The sequence below is a fragment of the Salmo salar genome, chromosome 03 (assembly GCF_965601325.2).
Source record: "Salmo salar chromosome 03, fSalSal1, whole genome shotgun sequence".
NCBI classification, from domain to species: domain Eukaryota; kingdom Metazoa; phylum Chordata; class Actinopteri; order Salmoniformes; family Salmonidae; genus Salmo; species Salmo salar.
Window position 1 is genome coordinate 85,121,280 of NC_138293.1, and position 21,953 is coordinate 85,143,232.

Genomic DNA, 21,953 nt, shown 5'->3' on the forward strand with positions numbered 1-21,953 from the left:
GTGTACAGTGTGTTGAATACAGTTGAAATAAGTAGGGGGTGAGGGGTGTACAGTGTGTTGAATACAGTTTAAATGTGTAGGGGTGAGGGGTGTACAGTGTGTTGAATACAGTTTAAATGTGTAGGGGTGTACAGTGTGTTGTATACAGTTGAAATAATTAGGGGGTGAGGGGTGTACAGTGTGTTGAATACAGTTTAAATGAGTAGGGGTGAGGGGTGTACAGTGTGTTGAATACAGTTTAAATGAGTAGGGGTGAGGGGTGTACAGTGTGTTGAATACAGTTTAAATAAGTAGGGGGTGAGGGGTGTACAGTGTATTGTATACAGTTGAAATAAGTAGGGGGGAGGGGTGTACAGTGTGTTGAATACAGTTTAAATGTGTAGGGGTGTACAGTGTGTTGTATACAGTTGAAATAAGTAGGGGGTGAGGGGTGTACAGTGTGTTGAATACAGTTTAAATTAGTAGGGGTGAGGGGTGTACAGTGTGTTGAATACAGTTGAAATAAGTAGGGGGTGAGGGATGTACAGTGTGTTGAATACAGTTGAAATAAGTAGGGGGTGAGGGGTGTACAGTGTGTTGTATACAGTTGAAATAAGTAGGGGGTGAGGGGTGTACAGTGTGTTGAATACAGTTTAAATGAGTAGGGTTGAGGGGTGTACAGTGTGTTGAATATAGTTTAAATGAGTAGGGGTGAGGGGTGTACAGTGTGTTGAATACAGTTTAAATAAGTAGTGGGTGAGGGATGTGCAGTGTGTTGAATACAGTTTAAATGAGTAGGGGTGAGGGGTGTACAGTGTGTTGAATACAGTTTAAATGAGTAGGGGTGATGGGTGTACAGTGTGTTGAATACAGGTTAAATAAGTAGGGGGTGAGGGGTGTACAGTGTATTGTATACAGTTGAAATAAGTAGGGGGGAGGGGTGTACAGTGTGTTGAATACAGTTTAAATGTGTAGGGGTGTACAGTGTGTTGTATACAGTTGAAATAAGTAGGGGGTGAGGGGTGTACAGTGTGTTGAATACAGTTTAAATTAGTAGGGGTGAGGGGTGTACAGTGTGTTGAATACAGTTGAAATAAGTAGGGGGTGAGGGATGTACAGTGTGTTGAATACAGTTGAAATAAGTAGGGGGTGAGGGGTGTACAGTGTGTTGTATACAGTTGAAATAAGTAGGGGGTGAGGGGTGTACAGTGTGTTGAATACAGTTTAAATGAGTAGGGTTGAGGGGTGTACAGTGTGTTGAATATAGTTTAAATGAGTAGGGGTGAGGGGTGTACAGTGTGTTGAATACAGTTTAAATAAGTAGGGGGTGAGGGGTGTACAGTGTGTTGAATACAGTTTAAATGAGTAGGGGTGAGGGGTGTACAGTGTGTTGAATACAGTTTAAATGAGTAGGGGTGAGGGGTGTACAGTGTGTTGAATACAGTTTAAATAAGTAGGGGGTGAGGGGTGTACAGTGTATTGTATACAGTTGAAATAAGTAGGGGGGAGGGGTGTACAGTGTGTTGAATACAGTTTAAATGTGTAGGGGTGTACAGTGTGTTGTATACAGTTGAAATAAGTAGGGGGTGAGGGGTGTACAGTGTGTTGAATACAGTTTAAATTAGTAGGGGTGAGGGGTGTACAGTGTGTTGAATACAGTTGAAATAAGTAGGGGGTGAGGGATGTACAGTGTGTTGAATACAGTTGAAATAAGTAGGGGGTGAGGGGTGTACAGTGTGTTGTATACAGTTGAAATAAGTAGGGGGTGAGGGGTGTACAGTGTGTTGAATACAGTTTAAATGAGTAGGGTTGAGGGGTGTACAGTGTGTTGAATATAGTTTAAATGAGTAGGGGTGAGGGGTGTACAGTGTGTTGAATACAGTTTAAATAAGTAGTGGGTGAGGGATGTGCAGTGTGTTGAATACAGTTTAAATGAGTAGGGGTGAGGGGTGTACAGTGTGTTGAATACAGTTTAAATGAGTAGGGGTGATGGGTGTACAGTGTGTTGAATACAGGTTAAATAAGTAGGGGGTGAGGGGTGTACAGTGTATTGTATACAGTTGAAATAAGTAGGGGGGAGGGGTGTACAGTGTGTTGAATACAGTTTAAATGTGTAGGGGTGTACAGTGTGTTGTATACAGTTGAAATAAGTAGGGGGTGAGGGGTGTACAGTGTGTTGAATACAGTTTAAATTAGTAGGGGTGAGGGGTGTACAGTGTGTTGAATACAGTTGAAATAAGTAGGGGGTGAGGGGTGTACAGTGTGTTGAATACAGTTGAAATAAGTAGGGGGTGAGGGGTGTACAGTGTGTTGAATACAGTTTAAATGAGTAGGGTTGAGGGGTGTACAGTGTGTTGAATATAGTTTAAATTAGTAGGGGTGAGGGGTGTACAGTGTGTTGAATACAGTTTAAATAAGTAGGGGTGAGGGATGTACAGTGTGTTGAATACAGTTTAAATGAGTAGGGGTGAGGGGTGTACAGTGTGTTGAATACAGTTTAAATGAGTAGGGGTGAGGGGTGTACAGTGTGTTGAATACAGGTTAAATAAGTATGGGGTGAGGGGTGTACAGTGTGTTGAATACAGTTTAAATGAGTAGGGGTGAGGTGTGTACAGTGTGTTGAATACAGTTTAAATGTGTAGGGGTGTACAGTGTGTTGTATACAGTTTAAATGAGTAGGGGTGAGGGGTGTACAGTGTGTTGAATACAGTTTAAATGAGTAGGGGTGAGGGGTGTACAGTGAGTTGAATACAGTTTAAATAAGTAGGGGGTGAGGGATGTACAGTGTGTTGAATACAGTTAAAATGAGTTGGGGTGATGGGTGTACAGTGTGTTGAATACAGGTTAAATAAGTAGGGGGTGAGGGGTGTACAGTGTGTTGAATACAGTTTAAATGAGTAGGGGTGAGGGGTGTACAGTGTGTTGTATACAGTGTATACAGTATAAGAAATAGAGGGGTGAGGGGTGTACAGGTGTGTTGAATACAGTGTGTTGAATACAGTTTAAATGTAGGGGTGAGGGGTGTACAGTGTGTTGATATACAGTTGAAATAAGTAGGGGGTGAGGGGTGTACAGTGTGTTGAATACAGTTTAAATTAGTAGGGGTGAGGGGTGTACAGTGTGTTGAATACAGTTTAAATAAGTAGGGGGTGAGGGGTGTACAGTGTGTTGAATACAGTTTAAATGTGTAGGGGTGTACAGTTTGTTGTATACTGTTGAAATAAGTAGGGGGTGAGGGGTGTACAGTGTGTTGAATACAGTTTAAATGAGTAGGGGTGAAGGGTGTACAGTGTGTTGAATACAGTTTAAATGAGTATTCAAATAAGTAGGGGGTGAGGGGTGTACAGTGTGTTGTATACAGTTGAAATAAGTAGGGGGTGAGGGGTGTACAGTGTGTTGAATACAGTTTAAATGAGTAGGGTGAGGGGTGTACAGTGTGTTGAATATAGTTTAAATGAGTAGGGGTGAGGGGTGTACAGTGTGTTGAATACAGTTTAAATAAGTAGGGGTGAGGGATGTCAGTGTGTTGAATACAGTTTAAATGAGTGGGTGAGGGTGTACAGTGTGTTGAATACAGTTTAAATAAGTAGGGGGTGAGGGTGTACAGTGTGTTGAATACGAGTGTGGGGTGTACAGGGGATACAGTAGGGGGTGAGGGGTGTACAGTGTGTTGAATACAGTTTAAATTAGTAGGGGTGAGGGGTGTACAGTGTGTTGAATATAGTTTAAATGAGTAGGCGTGAGGGGTGTACAGTGTGTTGAATACAGTTTAAATGAGTAGGGGGTGAGGGGTGTACAGTGTGTTGAATAAGGTTTAAATAAGTAGGGGGTGAGGGGTGTACAATGTGTTGAATACAGTTTAAATAAGTAGGGGGTGAGGGGTGTGCAGTGTGTTAAATACAGTTTAAATGTGTAGGGGTGTACAGTGTGTTGTATACAGTTGAAATAATTAGGGGGTGAGGGGTGTACAGTGTGTTGAATACAGTTTAAATAAGTAGGGGGTGAGGGGTGTACAGTGTGTTGAATACAGTTTAAATGTGTAGGGGTGTACAGTGTGTTGTATACAGTTGAAATAATTAGGGGGTGAGGGGTGTACAGTGTGTTGAATACAGTTTAAATGAGTAGGGGTGAGGGGTGTACAGTGTGTTGAATACAGTTTAAATGAGTAGGGGTGAGGGGTGTACAGTGTGTTGAATACAGTTTAAATAAGTAGGGGGTGAGGGGTGTACAGTGTATTGTATACAGTTGAAATAAGTAGGGGGGAGGGGTGTACAGTGTGTTGAATACAGTTTAAATGTGTAGGGGTGTACAGTGTGTTGTATACAGTTGAAATAAGTAGGGGGTGAAGGGTGTACAGTGTGTTGAATACAGTTTAAATTAGTAGGGGTGAGGGGTGTACAGTGTGTTGAATACAGTTGAAATAAGTAGGGGGTGAGGGATGTACAGTGTGTTGAATACAGTTGAAATAAGTAGGGGGTGAGGGGTGTACAGTGTGTTGTATACAGTTGAAATAAGTAGGGGGTGAGGGGTGTACAGTGTGTTGAATACAGTTTAAATGAGTAGGGTTGAGGGGTGTACAGTGTGTTGAATATAGTTTAAATGAGTAGGGGTGAGGGGTGTACAGTGTGTTGAATACAGTTTAAATAAGTAGTGGGTGAGGGGTGTGCAGTGTGTTGAATACAGTTTAAATGAGTAGGGGTGAGGGGTGTACAGTGTGTTGAATACAGTTTAAATGAGTAGGGGTGTACAGTGTGTTGTATACAGTTTAAATAAGTAGGGGGTGAGGGGTGTACAGTGTGTTGAATACAGTTTAAATAATGTAGGGGGTGAGGGGTGTACAGTGTGTTGAATACAGTTTAAATGAGTAGGGGTGAGGGGTGTACAGTGTGTTGAATACAGTTTAAATGAGTGGGGGGTGAGGGGTGTACAGTGTGTTGAATACAGTTTAAATAAGTAGGGGGTGAGGGGTGTACAGTGTATTGTATACAGTTGAAATAAGTAGGGGGGAGGGGTGTACAGTGTGTTGAATACAGTTTAAATGTGTAGGGGTGTACAGTGTGTTGTATACAGTTGAAATAAGTAGGGGGTGAGGGGTGTACAGTGTGTTGAATACAGTTTAAATTAGTAGGGGTGAGGGGTGTACAGTGTGTTGAATACAGTTGAAATAAGTAGGGGGTGAGGGATGTACAGTGTGTTGAATACAGTTGAAATAAGTAGGGGGTGAGGGGTGTACAGTGTGTTGTATACAGTTGAAATAAGTAGGGGGTGAGGGGTGTACAGTGTGTTGAATACAGTTTAAATGAGTAGGGTTGAGGGGTGTACAGTGTGTTGAATATAGTTTAAATGAGTAGGGGTGAGGGGTGTACAGTGTGTTGAATACAGTTTAAATAAGTAGTGGGTGAGGGATGTGCAGTGTGTTGAATACAGTTTAAATGAGTAGGGGTGAGGGGTGTACAGTGTGTTGAATACAGTTTAAATGAGTAGGGGTGATGGGTGTACAGTGTGTTGAATACAGGTTAAATAAGTAGGGGGTGAGGGGTGTACAGTGTATTGTATACAGTTGAAATAAGTAGGGGGGAGGGGTGTACAGTGTGTTGAATACAGTTTAAATGTGTAGGGGTGTACAGTGTGTTGTATACAGTTGAAATAAGTAGGGGGTGAGGGGTGTACAGTGTGTTGAATACAGTTTAAATTAGTAGGGGTGAGGGGTGTACAGTGTGTTGAATACAGTTGAAATAAGTAGGGGGTGAGGGATGTACAGTGTGTTGAATACAGTTGAAATAAGTAGGGGGTGAGGGGTGTACAGTGTGTTGTATACAGTTGAAATAAGTAGGGGGTGAGGGGTGTACAGTGTGTTGAATACAGTTTAAATGAGTAGGGTTGAGGGGTGTACAGTGTGTTGAATATAGTTTAAATGAGTAGGGGTGAGGGGTGTACAGTGTGTTGAATACAGTTTAAATAAGTAGGGGGTGAGGGGTGTACAGTGTGTTGAATACAGTTTAAATGAGTAGGGGTGAGGGGTGTACAGTGTGTTGAATACAGTTTAAATGAGTAGGGGGTGTACAGTGTGTTGAATACAGGTTAAATAAGTAGGGGGTGAGGGGTGTACAGTGTGTTGAATACAGTTTAAATGAGTAGGGGTGAGGTGTGTACAGTGTGTTGAATACAGTTTAAATGTGTAGGGGTGTACAGTGTGTTGTATACAGTTTAAATGAGTAGGGGTGAGGGGTGTACAGTGTGTTGAATACAGTTTAAATGAGTAGGGGTGAGGGGTGTACAGTGTGTTGAATACAGTTTAAATAAGTAGGGGGTGAGGGATGTACAGTGTGTTGAATACAGTTAAAATGAGTTGGGGTGATGGGTGTACAGTGTGTTGAATACAGGTTAAATAAGTAGGGGGTGAGGGGTGTACAGTGTGTTGAATACAGTTTAAATGAGTAGGGGTGAGGGGTGTACAGTGTGTTGTATACAGTTTAAATAAGTAGGGGGTGAGGGGTGTACAGTGTGTTGAATACAGTTTAAATTAGTAGGGGTGAGGGGTGTACAGTGTGTTGAATACAGTTGAAATAAGTAGGGGGTGAGGGGTGTACAGTGTGTTGAATACAGTTTAAATGTGTAGGGGTGAGGGGTGTACAGTGTGTTGAATACAGTTTAAATGTGTAGGGGTGTACAGTGTGTTGAATACAGTTTAAATAAGTAGGGGGTGAGGGGTGTACAGTGTATTGTATACAGTTGAAATAAGTAGGGGGGAGGGGTGTACAGTGTGTTGAATACAGTTTAAATGTGTAGGGGTGTACAGTGTGTTGTATACAGTTGAAATAAGTAGGGGGTGAGGGGTGTACAGTGTGTTGAATACAGTTTAAATTAGTAGGGGTGAGGGGTGTACAGTGTGTTGAATACAGTTGAAATAAGTAGGGGGTGAGGGATGTACAGTGTGTTGAATACAGTTGAAATAAGTAGGGGGTGAGGGGTGTACAGTGTGTTGTATACAGTTGAAATAAGTAGGGGGTGAGGGGTGTACAGTGTGTTGAATACAGTTTAAATGAGTAGGGTTGAGGGGTGTACAGTGTGTTGAATATAGTTTAAATGAGTAGGGGTGAGGGGTGTACAGTGTGTTGAATACAGTTTAAATAAGTAGTGGGTGAGGGATGTGCAGTGTGTTGAATACAGTTTAAATGAGTAGGGGTGAGGGGTGTACAGTGTGTTGAATACAGTTTAAATGAGTAGGGGTGATGGGTGTACAGTGTGTTGAATACAGGTTAAATAAGTAGGGGGTGAGGGGTGTACAGTGTATTGTATACAGTTGAAATAAGTAGGGGGGAGGGGTGTACAGTGTGTTGAATACAGTTTAAATGTGTAGGGGTGTACAGTGTGTTGTATACAGTTGAAATAAGTAGGGGGTGAGGGGTGTACAGTGTGTTGAATAAAGTTTAAATTAGTAGGGGTGAGGGGTGTACAGTGTGTTGAATACAGTTGAAATAAGTAGGGGGTGAGGGATGTACAGTGTGTTGAATACAGTTGAAATAAGTAGGGGGTGAGGGGTGTACAGTGTGTTGTATACAGTTGAAATAAGTAGGGGGTGAGGGGTGTACAGTGTGTTGAATACAGTTTAAATAGTAGGGTGAGGGTGTACAGTGTGTTGAATAAGTTTAAATGAGTAGGGGTGAGGGGTGTACAGTGTGTTGAATACAGTTTAAATGAGTAGGGGTGAGGGGTGTACAGTGTGTTGAATACAGGTTAAATAAGTATGGGGTGAGGGGTGTACAGTGTGTTGAATACAGTTTAAATGAGTAGGGGTGAGGTGTGTACAGTGTGTTGAATACAGTTTAAATGAGTAGGGGTGTACAGTGTGTTGTATACAGTTGAAATAAGTAGGGGGTGAGGGGTGTACAGTGTGTTGAATACAGTTTAAATGAGTAGGGGTGAGGTGTGTACAGTGTGTTGAATACAGTTTAAATGTGTAGGGGTGTACAGTGTGTTGTATACAGTTTAAATGAGTAGGGGTGAGGGGTGTACAGTGTGTTGAATACAGTTTAAATGAGTAGGGGTGAGGGGTGTACAGTGAGTTGAATACAGTTTAAATAAGTAGGGGGTGAGGGATGTACAGTGTGTTGAATACAGTTAAAATGAGTTGGGGTGATGGGTGTACAGTGTGTTGAATACAGGTTAAATAAGTAGGGGGTGAGGGGTGTACAGTGTGTTGAATACAGTTTAAATGAGTAGGGGTGAGGGGTGTACAGTGTGTTGTATACAGTTTAAATAAGAGGGGGGGGGTGTACAGTGTGTTGAATACAGTTTAAATGAGTAGGGGTGAGGGGTGTACAGTGTGTTGAATACAGTTCAAATAAGTAGGGGGTGAGGGGTGTACAGTGTGTTGTATACAGTTGAAATAAGTAGGGGGTGAGGGGTGTACAGTGTGTTGAATACAGTTTAAATGAGTAGGGTTGAGGGGTGTACAGTGTGTTGAATATAGTTTAAATGAGTAGGGGTGAGGGGTGTACAGTGTGTTGAATACAGTTTAAATAAGTAGTGGGTGAGGGATGTACAGTGTGTTGAATACAGTTTAAATGAGTAGGGGTGAGGGGTGTACAGTGTGTTGAATACAGTTTAAATGAGTAGGGGTGATGGGTGTACAGTGTTAGGGGGTGAGGGGTGTACAGTGTGTTGAATACAGTTTAAATGTGTAGGGGTGAGGGGTGTGCAGTGTGTTGAATACAGTTTAAATGAGTAGGGGTGAGGGGTGTACAGTGTGTTGAATACAGTTTAAATAAGTAGGGGGTGAGGGGTGTACAGTGTATTGTATACAGTTGAAATAAGTAGGGGGGAGGGGTGTACAGTGTGTTGAATACAGTTTAAATGTGTAGGGGTGTACAGTGTGTTGTATACAGTTGAAATAAGTAGGGGGTGAGGGGTGTACAGTGTGTTGAATACAGTTTAAATTAGTAGGGGTGAGGGGTGTACAGTGTGTTGAATACAGTTGAAATAAGTAGGGGGTGAGGGATGTACAGTGTGTTGAATACAGTTGAAATAAGTAGGGGGTGAGGGGTGTACAGTGTGTTGTATACAGTTGAAATAAGTAGGGGGTGAGGGGTGTACAGTGTGTTGAATACAGTTTAAATGAGTAGGGTTGAGGGGTGTACAGTGTGTTGAATATAGTTTAAATGAGTAGGGGTGAGGGGTGTACAGTGTGTTGAATACAGTTTAAATAAGTAGTGGGTGAGGGATGTGCAGTGTGTTGAATACAGTTTAAATGAGTAGGGGTGAGGGGTGTACAGTGTGTTGAATACAGTTTAAATGAGTAGGGGTGATGGGTGTACAGTGTGTTGAATACAGGTTAAATAAGTAGGGGGTGAGGGGTGTACAGTGTATTGTATACAGTTGAAATAAGTAGGGGGGAGGGGTGTACAGTGTGTTGAATACAGTTTAAATGTGTAGGGGTGTACAGTGTGTTGTATACAGTTGAAATAAGTAGGGGGTGAGGGGTGTACAGTGTGTTGAATAAAGTTTAAATTAGTAGGGGTGAGGGGTGTACAGTGTGTTGAATACAGTTGAAATAAGTAGGGGGTGAGGGATGTACAGTGTGTTGAATACAGTTGAAATAAGTAGGGGGTGAGGGGTGTACAGTGTGTTGTATACAGTTGAAATAAGTAGGGGGTGAGGGGTGTACAGTGTGTTGAATACAGTTTAAATGAGTAGGGTTGAGGGGTGTACAGTGTGTTGAATATAGTTTAAATGAGTAGGGGTGAGGGGTGTACAGTGTGTTGAATACAGTTTAAATAAGTAGTGGGTGAGGGATGTACAGTGTGTTGAATACAGTTTAAATGAGTAGGGGTGAGGGGTGTACAGTGTGTTGAATACAGTTTAAATGAGTAGGGGTGATGGGTGTACAGTGTGTTGAATACAGGTTAAATAAGTATGGGGTGAGGGGTGTACAGTGTGTTGAATACAGTTTAAATGTGTAGGGGTGTACAGTGTGTTGTATACAGTTGAAATAATTAGGGGGTGAGGGGTGTACAGTGTGTTGAATACAGTTTAAATGAGTAGGGGTGAGGGGTGTACAGTGTGTTGAATACAGTTTAAATGAGTAGGGGTGAGGGGTGTACAGTGTGTTGAATACAGTTTAAATAAGTAGGGGGTGAGGGGTGTACAGTGTATTGTATACAGTTGAAATAAGTAGGGGGGAGGGGTGTACAGTGTGTTGAATACAGTTTAAATGTGTAGGGGTGTACAGTGTGTTGTATACAGTTGAAATAAGTAGGGGGTGATGGGTGTACAGTGTGTTGAATACAGTTTAAATTAGTAGGGGTGAGGGGTGTACAGTGTGTTGAATACAGTTGAAATAAGTAGGGGGTGAGGGATGTACAGTGTGTTGAATACAGTTGAAATAAGTAGGGGGTGAGGGGTGTACAGTGTGTTGTATACAGTTGAAATAAGTAGGGGGTGAGGGGTGTACAGTGTGTTGAATACAGTTTAAATGAGTAGGGTTGAGGGGTGTACAGTGTGTTGAATATAGTTTAAATGAGTAGGGGTGAGGGGTGTACAGTGTGTTGAATACAGTTTAAATAAGTAGTGGGTGAGGGATGTGCAGTGTGTTGAATACAGTTTAAATGAGTAGGGGTGAGGGGTGTACAGTGTGTTGAATACAGTTTAAATGAGTAGGGGTGATGGGTGTACAGTGTGTTGAATACAGGTTAAATAAGTAGGGGGTGAGGGGTGTACAGTGTATTGTATACAGTTGAAATAAGCAGGGGGGAGGGGTGTACAGTGTGTTGAATACAGTTTAAATGTGTAGGGGTGTACAGTGTGTTGTATACAGTTGAAATAAGTAGGGGGTGAGGGGTGTACAGTGTGTTGAATAAAGTTTAAATTAGTAGGGGTGAGGGGTGTACAGTGTGTTGAATACAGTTGAAATAAGTAGGGGGTGAGGGATGTACAGTGTGTTGAATACAGTTGAAATAAGTAGGGGGTGAGGGGTGTACAGTGTGTTGTATACAGTTGAAATAAGTAGGGGGTGAGGGGTGTACAGTGTGTTGAATACAGTTTAAATGAGTAGGGTTGAGGGGTGTACAGTGTGTTGAATATAGTTTAAATGAGTAGGGGTGAGGGGTGTATTGTGTGTTGAATACAGTTTAAATAAGTAGTGGGTGAGGGATGTACAGTGTGTTGAATACAGTTTAAATGAGTAGGGGTGAGGGGTGTACAGTGTGTTGAATACAGTTTAAATGAGTAGGGGTGATGGGTGTACAGTGTGTTGAATACAGGTTAAATAAGTATGGGGTGAGGGGTGTACAGTGTGTTGAATACAGTTTAAATGAGTAGGGGTGAGGTGTGTACAGTGTGTTGAATACAGTTTAAATGAGTAGGGGTGTACAGTGTGTTGTATACAGTTGAAATAAGTAGGGGGTGAGGGGTGTACAGTGTGTTGAATACAGTTTAAATGAGTAGGGGTGAGGTGTGTACAGTGTGTTGAATACAGTTTAAATGTGTAGGGGTGTACAGTGTGTTGTATACAGTTTAAATGAGTAGGGGTGAGGGGTGTACAGTGTGTTGAATACAGTTTAAATGAGTAGGGGTGAGGGGTGTACAGTGAGTTGAATACAGTTTAAATAAGTAGGGGGTGAGGGATGTACAGTGTGTTGAATACAGTTAAAATGAGTTGGGGTGATGGGTGTACAGTGTGTTGAATACAGGTTAAATAAGTAGGGGGTGAGGGGTGTACAGTGTGTTGAATACAGTTTAAATGAGTAGGGGTGAGGGGTGTACAGTGTGTTGTATACAGTTTAAATAAGTAGGGGGTGAGGGGTGTACAGTGTGTTGAATACAGTTTAAATTAGTAGGGGTGAGGGGTGTACAGTGTGTTGAATACAGTTGAAATAAGTAGTGTACAGTGTGTTGAATACAGTTCAAATAAGTAGGGGGTGAGGGGTGTACAGTGTGATTGTATACAGTTGAAATAAGTAGGGGGTGAGGGGTGTACAGTGTGTTGAATACAGTTTAAATGAGTAGGGTTGAGGGGTGTACAGTGTGTTGAATATAGTTTAAATGAGTAGGGGTGAGGGGTGTACTGTGTGTTGAATACAGTTTAAATAAGTAGTGGGTGAGGGATGTACAGTGTGTTGAATACAGTTTAAATGAGTAGGGGTGAGGGGTGTACAGTGTGTTGAATACAGTTTAAATGAGTAGGGGTGATGGGTGTACAGTGTGTTGAATACAGGTTAAATAAGTATGGGGTGAGGGGTGTACAGTGTGTGTACAGTGTGTTGAATACAGTTTAAATGTGTAGGGGTGTACAGTGTGTTGTATACAGTTGAAATAATTAGGGGGTGAGGGGTGTACAGTGTGTTGAATACAGTTTAAATGAGTAGGGGTGAGGGGTGTACAGTGTGTTGAATACAGTTTAAATGAGTAGGGGTGAGGGGTGTACAGTGAGTTGAATACAGTTTAAATAAGTAGGGGGTGAGGGATGTACAGTGTGTTGAATACAGTTAAAATGAGTTGGGGTGATGGGTGTACAGTGTGTTGAATACAGGTTAAATAAGTAGGGGGTGAGGGGTGTACAGTGTGTTGAATACAGTTTAAATGAGTAGGGGTGAGGGGTGTACAGTGTGTTGTATACAGTTTAAATAAGTAGGGGGTGAGGGGTGTACAGTGTGTTGAATACAGTTTAAATTAGTAGGGGTGAGGGGTGTACAGTGTGTTGAATACAGTTGAAATAAGTAGGGGGTGAGGGGTGTACAGTGTGTTGAATACAGTTTAAATTAGTTGGGGTGATGGGTGTACAGTGTGTTGTATACAGTTTAAATTAGTAGGGGTGAGGGGTGTACAGTGTGTTGAATACAGTTTAAATAAGTAGGGGGTGAGGGATGTACAGTGTGTTGAATACAGTTTAAATGAGTTGGGGTGATGGGTGTACAGTGTGTTGTATACAGTTTAAATAAGTAGGGGGTGAGGGGTGTACAGTGTGTTGAATACAGTTTAAATGTGTAGGGGTGTACAGTGTGTTGTATACAGTTGAAATAAGTAGGGGGTGAGGGGTGTACAGTGTGTTGAATACAGTTTAAATTAGTAGGGGTGAGGGGTGTACAGTGTGTTGAATACAGTTTAAATAAGTAGGGGGTGAGGGGTGTACAGTGTGTTGAATACAGTTTAAATGTGTAGGGGTGTACAGTTTGTTGTATACTGTTGAAATAAGTAGGGGGTGAGGGGTGTACAGTGTGTTGAATACAGTTTAAATGAGTAGGGGTGAAGGGTGTACAGTGTGTTGAATACAGTTTAAATGAGTAGGGGTGAGGGGTGTACAGTGTGTTGAATACAGTTTAAATTAGTAGGGGTGATGGGTGTACAGTGTGTTGAATACAGGTTAAATAAGATGGAGGGTGAGGGGTGTACAGTGTGTTGAATACAGTTTAAATTAGTAGGGGTGAGGGGTGTACAGTGTGTTGAATACAGTTGAAATAAGTAGGGGGTGAGGGATGTACAGTGTGTTGAATACAGTTGAAATAAGTAGGGGGTGAGGGGTGTACAGTGTGTTGTATACAGTTGAAATAAGTAGGGGGTGAGGGGTGTACAGTGTGTTGAATACAGTTTAAATGAGTAGGGTTGAGGGGTGTACAGTGTGTTGAATATAGTTTAAATGAGTAGGGGTGAGGGGTGTACAGTGTGTTGAATACAGTTTAAATAAGTAGGGGGTGAGGGATGTACAGTGTGTTGAATACAGTTTAAATGAGTAGGGGTGAGGGGTGTACAGTGTGTTGAATACAGTTTAAATGAGTAGGGGTGTACAGTGTGTTGTATACAGTTAAATAAGTAGGGGGTGAGGGGTGTACAGTGTGTTGAATACAGTTTAAATAAGTAGGGGTGAGGGGTGTACAGTGTGTTGAATACAGTTTAAATGTGTAGGGGTGTACAGTGTGTTGTATACAGTTGAAATAAGTAGGGGGTGAGGGGTGTACAGTGTGTTGAATACAGTTTAAATGAGTAGGGGTGAGGGGTGTACAGTGTGTTGAATACAGTTGAAATAAGTAGGGGGTGAGGGATGTACAGTGTGTTGAATACAGTTGAAATGAGTTGGGGTGAGGGGTGTACAGTGTGTTGAATACAGTTAAATAAGTAGGGGGTGAGGGGTGTACAGTGTGTTGAATACAGTTTAAATGAGTAGGGTGAGGGGTGTACAGTGTGTTGAATAAGTTAAATGAGTAGGGGTGAGGGGTGTATTGTGTGTTGAATACAGTTTAAATAAGTAGGGGGTGAGGGGTGTACAGTGTGTTGAATACAGTTTAAATGAGTAGGGTTGAGGGGTGTACAGTGTGTTGAATATAGTTTAAATGAGTAGGGGTGAGGGGTGTACAGTGTGTTGAATACAGGTTAAATAAGTAGGGGGTGAGGGGTGTACAGTGTGTTGAATACAGTTTAAATGAGTAGGGGTGAGGTGTGTACAGTGTGTTGAATACAGTTTAAATGAGTAGGGGTGTACAGTGTGTTGTATACAGTTGAAATAAGTAGGGGGTGAGGGGTGTACAGTGTGTTGAATACAGTTTAAATGAGTAGGGGTGAGGTGTGTACAGTGTGTTGAATACAGTTTAAATGTGTAGGGGTGTACAGTGTGTTGTATACAGTTTAAATGAGTAGGGGTGAGGGGTGTACAGTGTGTTGAATACAGTTTAAATGAGTAGGGGTGAGGGGTGTACAGTGTGTTGAATACAGTTTAAATAAGTAGGGGGTGAGGGATGTACAGTGTGTTGAATACAGTTAAAATGAGTTGGGGTGATGGGTGTACAGTGTGTTGAATACAGGTTAAATAAGTAGGGGGTGAGGGGTGTACAGTGTGTTGAATACAGTTTAAATGAGTAGGGGTGAGGGGTGTACAGTGTGTTGTATACAGTTTAAATAAGTAGGGGGTGAGGGGTGTACAGTGTGTTGAATACAGTTTAAATTAGTAGGGGTGAGGGGTGTACAGTGTGTTGAATACAGTTTAAATAAGTAGGGGGTGAGGGGTGTACAGTGTATTGTATACAGTTGAAATAAGTAGGGGGGAGGGGTGTACAGTGTGTTGAATACAGTTTAAATGTGTAGGGGTGTACAGTGTGTTGTATACAGTTGAAATAAGTAGGGGGTGATGGGTGTACAGTGTGTTGAATACAGTTTAAATTAGTAGGGGTGAGGGGTGTACAGTGTGTTGAATACAGTTGAAATAAGTAGGGGGTGAGGGATGTACAGTGTGTTGAATACAGTTGAAATAAGTAGGGGGTGAGGGGTGTACAGTGTGTTGTATACAGTTGAAATAAGTAGGGGGTGAGGGGTGTACAGTGTGTTGAATACAGTTTAAATGAGTAGGGTTGAGGGGTGTACAGTGTGTTGAATATAGTTTAAATGAGTAGGGGTGAGGGGTGTACAGTGTGTTGAATACAGTTTAAATAAGTAGTGGGTGAGGGATGTGCAGTGTGTTGAATACAGTTTAAATGAGTAGGGGTGAGGGGTGTACAGTGTGTTGAATACAGTTTAAATGAGTAGGGGTGATGGGTGTACAGTGTGTTGAATACAGGTTAAATAAGTAGGGGGTGAGGGGTGTACAGTGTATTGTATACAGTTGAAATAAGCAGGGGGGAGGGGTGTACAGTGTGTTGAATACAGTTTAAATGTGTAGGGGTGTACAGTGTGTTGTATACAGTTGAAATAAGTAGGGGGTGAGGGGTGTACAGTGTGTTGAATAAAGTTTAAATTAGTAGGGGTGAGGGGTGTACAGTGTGTTGAATACAGTTGAAATAAGTAGGGGGTGAGGGATGTACAGTGTGTTGAATACAGTTGAAATAAGTAGGGGGTGAGGGGTGTACAGTGTGTTGTATACAGTTGAAATAAGTAGGGGGTGAGGGGTGTACAGTGTGTTGAATACAGTTTAAATGAGTAGGGTTGAGGGGTGTACAGTGTGTTGAATATAGTTTAAATGAGTAGGGGTGAGGGGTGTACAGTGTGTTGAATACAGTTTAAATAAGTAGTGGGTGAGGGATGTACAGTGTGTTGAATACAGTTTAAATGAGTAGGGGTGAGGGGTGTACAGTGTGTTGAATACAGTTTAAATGAGTAGGGGTGATGGGTGTACAGTGTGTTGAATACAGGTTAAATAAGTATGGGGTGAGGGGTGTACAGTGTGTTGAATACAGTTTAAATGAGTAGGGGTGAGGTGTGTACAGTGTGTTGAATACAGTTTAAATGAGTAGGGGTGTACAGTGTGTTGTATACAGTTGAAATAAGTAGGGGGTGAGGGGTGTACAGTGTGTTGAATACAGTTTAAATGAGTAGGGGTGAGGTGTGTACAGTGTGTTGAATACAGTTTAAATGTGTAGGGGTGTACAGTGTGTTGTATACAGTTTAAATGAGTAGGGGTGAGGGGTGTACAGTGTGTTGAATACAGTTTAAATGAGTAGGGGTGAGGGGTGTACAGTGAGTTGAATACAGTTTAAATAAGTAGGGGGTGAGGGATGTACAGTGTGTTGAATACAGTTAAAATGAGTTGGGGTGATGGGTGTACAGTGTGTTGAATACAGGTTAAATAAGTAGGGGGTGAGGGGTGTACAGTGTGTTGAATACAGTTTAAATGAGTAGGGGTGAGGGGTGTACAGTGTGTTGTATACAGTTTAAATAAGTAGGGGGTGAGGGGTGTACAGTGTGTTGAATACAGTTTAAATTAGTAGGGGTGAGGGGTGTACAGTGTGTTGAATACAGTTGAAATAAGTAGGGGGTGAGGGGTGTACAGTGTGTTGAATACAGTTTAAATTAGTTGGGGTGATGGGTGTACAGTGTGTTGTATACAGTTTAAATTAGTAGGGGTGAGGGGTGTACAGTGTGTTGAATACAGTTTAAATAAGTAGGGGGTGAGGGATGTACAGTGTGTTGAATACAGTTTAAATGAGTTGGGGTGATGGGTGTACAGTGTGTTGTATACAGTTTAAATAAGTAGGGGGTGAGGGGTGTACAGTGTGTTGAATACAGTTTAAATGTGTAGGGGTGTACAGTGTGTTGTATACAGTTGAAATAAGTAGGGGGTGAGGGGTGTACAGTGTGTTGAATACAGTTTAAATTAGTAGGGGTGAGGGGTGTACAGTGTGTTGAATACAGTTTAAATAAGTAGGGGGTGAGGGGTGTACAGTGTGTTGAATACAGTTTAAATGTGTAGGGGTGTACAGTTTGTTGTATACTGTTGAAATAAGTAGGGGGTGAGGGGTGTACAGTGTGTTGAATACAGTTTAAATGAGTAGGGGTGAAGGGTGTACAGTGTGTTGAATACAGTTTAAATGAGTAGGGGTGAGGGGTGTACAGTGTGTTGAATACAGTTTAAATTAGTAGGGGTGATGGGTGTACAGTGTGTTGAATACAGGTTAAATAAGATGGAGGGTGAGGGGTGTACAGTGTGTTGAATACAGTTTAAATAAGTAGGGGGGAGGGGTGTACAGTGTGTTGTATACAGTTGAAATAAGTAGGGGGGAGGGGTGTACAGTGTGTTGAATACAGTTTAAATGTGTAGGGGTGTACAGTGTGTTGTATACCGTTGAAATAAGTAGGGGGTGAGGGGTGTACAGTGTGTTGAATACAGTTTAAATGAGTAGGGTTGAGGGGTGTACAGTGTGTTGAATATAGTTTAAATGAGTAGGGGTGAGGGGTGTACAGTGTGTTGAATACAGTTTAAATAAGTAGTGGGTGAGGGATGTACAGTGTGTTGAATACAGTTTAAATGAGTAGGGGTGAGGGGTGTACAGTGTGTTGAATACAGTTTAAATGAGTAGGGGTGTACAGTGTGTTGTATACAGTTGAAATAAGTAGGGGGTGAGGGGTGTACAGTGTGTTGAATACAGTTTAAATGAGTAGGGGTGAGGTGTGTACAGTGTGTTGAATACAGTTTAAATGTGTAGGGGTGTACAGTGTGTTGTATACAGTTGAAATAAGTAGGGGGTGAGGGGTGTACAGTGTGTTGAATACAGTTTAAATGAGTAGGGGTGAGGTGTGTACAGTGTGTTGAATACAGTTTAAATGTGTAGGGGTGTACAGTGTGTTGTATACAGTTTAAATGAGTAGGGGTGAGGGGTGTACAGTGTGTTGAATACAGTTTAAATGAGTAGGGGTGAGGGGTGTACAGTGTGTTGAATACAGGTTAAATAAGTAGGGGGTGAGGGGTGTACAGTGTGTTGAATACAGTTTAAATGAGTAGGGGTGAGGGGTGTACAGTGTGTTGTATACAGTTTAAATAAGTAGGGGGTGAGGGGTGTACAGTGTGTTGAATACAGTTTAAATTAGTAGGGGTGAGGGGTGTACAGTGTGTTGAATACAGTTGAAATAAGTAGGGGGTGAGGGGTGTACAGTGTGTTGAATACAGTTTAAATGTGTAGGGGTGAGGGGTGTACAGTGTGTTGAATACAGTTTAAGATAGAGTAGGGGGTGAGGGGTGTACAGTGTGTTGAATACAGTTTAAATGAGTAGGGGTGAGGGGTGTACAGTGTGTTGAATACAGTTTAAATGAGTAGGGGTGAGGGGTGTACAGTGTGTTGAATACAGTTTAAATAAGTAGGGGGTGAGGGGTGTACAGTGTATTGTATACAGTTGAAATAAGTAGGGGGGAGGGGTGTACAGTGTGTTGAATACAGTTTAAATGTGTAGGGGTGTACAGTGTGTTGTATACAGTTGAAATAAGTAGGGGGTGAGGGGTGTACAGTGTGTTGAATACAGTTTAAATTAGTAGGGGTGAGGGGTGTACAGTGTGTTGAATACAGTTGAAATAAGTAGGGGGTGAGGGATGTACAGTGTGTTGAATACAGTTGAAATAAGTAGGGGGTGAGGGGTGTACAGTGTGTTGTATACAGTTGAAATAAGTAGGGGGTGAGGGGTGTACAGTGTGTTGAATACAGTTTAAATGAGTAGGGTTGAGGGGTGTACAGTGTGTTGAATATAGTTTAAATGAGTAGGGGTGAGGGGTGTACAGTGTGTTGAATACAGTTTAAATAAGTAGGGGGTGAGGGATGTGCAGTGTGTTGAATACAGTTTAAATGAGTAGGGGTGAGGGGTGTACAGTGTGTTGAATACAGTTTAAATGAGTAGGGGTGATGGGTGTACAGTGTGTTGAATACAGGTTAAATAAGTAGGGGGTGAGGGGTGTACAGTGTATTGTATACAGTTGAAATAAGCAGGGGGGAGGGGTGTACAGTGTGTTGAATACAGTTTAAATGTGTAGGGGTGTACAGTGTGTTGTATACAGTTGAAATAAGTAGGGGGTGAGGGGTGTACAGTGTGTTGAATAAAGTTTAAATTAGTAGGGGTGAGGGGTGTACAGTGTGTTGAATACAGTTGAAATAAGTAGGGGGTGAGGGATGTACAGTGTGTTGAATACAGTTGAAATAAGTAGGGGGTGAGGGGTGTACAGTGTGTTGTATACAGTTGAAATAAGTAGGGGGTGAGGGGTGTACAGTGTGTTGAATACAGTTTAAATGAGTAGGGTTGAGGGGTGTACAGTGTGTTGAATATAGTTTAAATGAGTAGGGGTGAGGGGTGTACAGTGTGTTGAATACAGTTTAAATAAGTAGTGGGTGAGGGATGTACAGTGTGTTGAATACAGTTTAAATGAGTAGGGGTGAGGGGTGTACAGTGTGTTGAATACAGTTTAAATGAGTAGGGGTGATGGGTGTACAGTGTGTTGAATACAGGTTAAATAAGTATGGGGTGAGGGGTGTACAGTGTGTTGAATACAGTTTAAATGAGTAGGGGTGAGGTGTGTACAGTGTGTTGAATACAGTTTAAATGAGTAGGGGTGTACAGTGTGTTGTATACAGTTGAAATAAGTAGGGGGTGAGGGGTGTACAGTGTGTTGAATACAGTTTAAATGAGTAGGGGTGAGGTGTGTACAGTGTGTTGAATACAGTTTAAATGTGTAGGGGTGTACAGTGTGTTGTATACAGTTTAAATGAGTAGGGGTGAGGGGTGTACAGTGTGTTGAATACAGTTTAAATGAGTAGGGGTGAGGGGTGTACAGTGAGTTGAATACAGTTTAAATAAGTAGGGGGTGAGGGATGTACAGTGTGTTGAATACAGTTAAAATGAGTTGGGGTGATGGGTGTACAGTGTGTTGAATACAGGTTAAATAAGTAGGGGGTGAGGGGTGTACAGTGTGTTGAATACAGTTTAAATGAGTAGGGGTGAGGGGTGTACAGTGTGTTGTATACAGTTTAAATAAGTAGGGGGTGAGGGGTGTACAGTGTGTTGAATACAGTTTAAATTAGTAGGGGTGAGGGGTGTACAGTGTGTTGAATACAGTTGAAATAAGTAGGGGGTGAGGGGTGTACAGTGTGTTGAATACAGTTTAAATTAGTTGGGGTGATGGGTGTACAGTGTGTTGTATACAGTTTAAATTAGTAGGGGTGAGGGGTGTACAGTGTGTTGAATACAGTTTAAATAAGTAGGGGGTGAGGGATGTACAGTGTGTTGAATACAGTTTAAATGAGTTGGGGTGATGGGTGTACAGTGTGTTGTATACAGTTTAAATAAGTAGGGGGTGAGGGGTGTACAGTGTGTTGAATACAGTTTAAATGTGTAGGGGTGTACAGTGTGTTGTATACAGTTGAAATAAGTAGGGGGTGAGGGGTGTACAGTGTGTTGAATACAGTTTAAATTAGTAGGGGTGAGGGGTGTACAGTGTGTTGAATACAGTTTAAATAAGTAGGGGGTGAGGGGTGTACAGTGTGTTGAATACAGTTTAAATGTGTAGGGGTGTACAGTTTGTTGTATACTGTTGAAATAAGTAGGGGGTGAGGGGTGTACAGTGTGTTGAATACAGTTTAAATGAGTAGGGGTGAAGGGTGTACAGTGTGTTGAATACAGTTTAAATGAGAAGGGGTGAGGGGTGTACAGTGTGTTGAATACAGTTTAAATTAGTAGGGGTGATGGGTGTACAAATGAGTAGGGGTGAGGTGTGTACAGTGTGTTGAATACAGTTTAAATGTGGTGAGGGGTGTACAGTGTGTTGAATACAGTTTAAATAAGTAGGGGGGAGGGGTGTACAGTGTGTTGAATACAGTTTAAATGAGTAGGGTTGAGGGGTGTACAGTGTGTTGAATATAGTTTAAATGAGTATGGGTGAGGGGTGTACAGTGTGTTGAATACAGTTTAAATAAGTAGTGGGTGAGGGATGTACAGTGTGTTGAATACAGTTTAAATGAGTAGGGGTGAGGGGTGTACAGTGTGTTGAATACAGTTTAAATGAGTAGGGGTGTACAGTGTGTTGTATACAGTTGAAATAAGTAGGGGGTGAGGGGTGTACAGTGTGTTGAATACAGTTTAAATGAGTAGGGGTGAGGTGTGTACAGTGTGTTGAATACAGTTTAAATGTGTAGGGGTGTACAGTGTGTTGTATACAGTTGAAATAATTAGGGGGTGAGGGGTGTACAGTGTGTTGAATACAGTTTAAATGAGTAGGGGTGAGGGGTGTACAGTGTGTTGAATACAGTTTAAATGAGTAGGGGTGAGGGGTGTACAGTGTGTTGAATACAGTTTAAATGTGTAGGGGTGTACAGTGTGTTGAATATAGTTTAAATGAGTAAGGGTGAGGGGTGTACAGTGTGTTGAATACAGTTTAAATGAGTAGGGGTGAGGGGTGTACAGTGTGTTGAATACAGTTTAAGTGAGTAGGGGGTGAGGGGTGTACAATGTGTTGAACACAGTTTAAATAAGTAGGGGGTGAGGGATGTACAGTGTGTTGAATACAGTTTAAATAAGTAGGGGGTGAGGGGTGTACAGTGTGTTGAATACAGTTTAAATGTGTAGGGGTGTACAGTGTGTTGTATACAGTTGAAATAAGTAGGGGGTGAGGGGTGTACAGTGTGTTGAATACAGTTTAAATGTGTAGGGGTGTACAGTGTGTTGTATACAGTTGAAATAATTAGGGGGTGAGGGGTGTACAGTGTGTTGAATACAGTTTAAATGAGTAGGGGTGAGGGGTG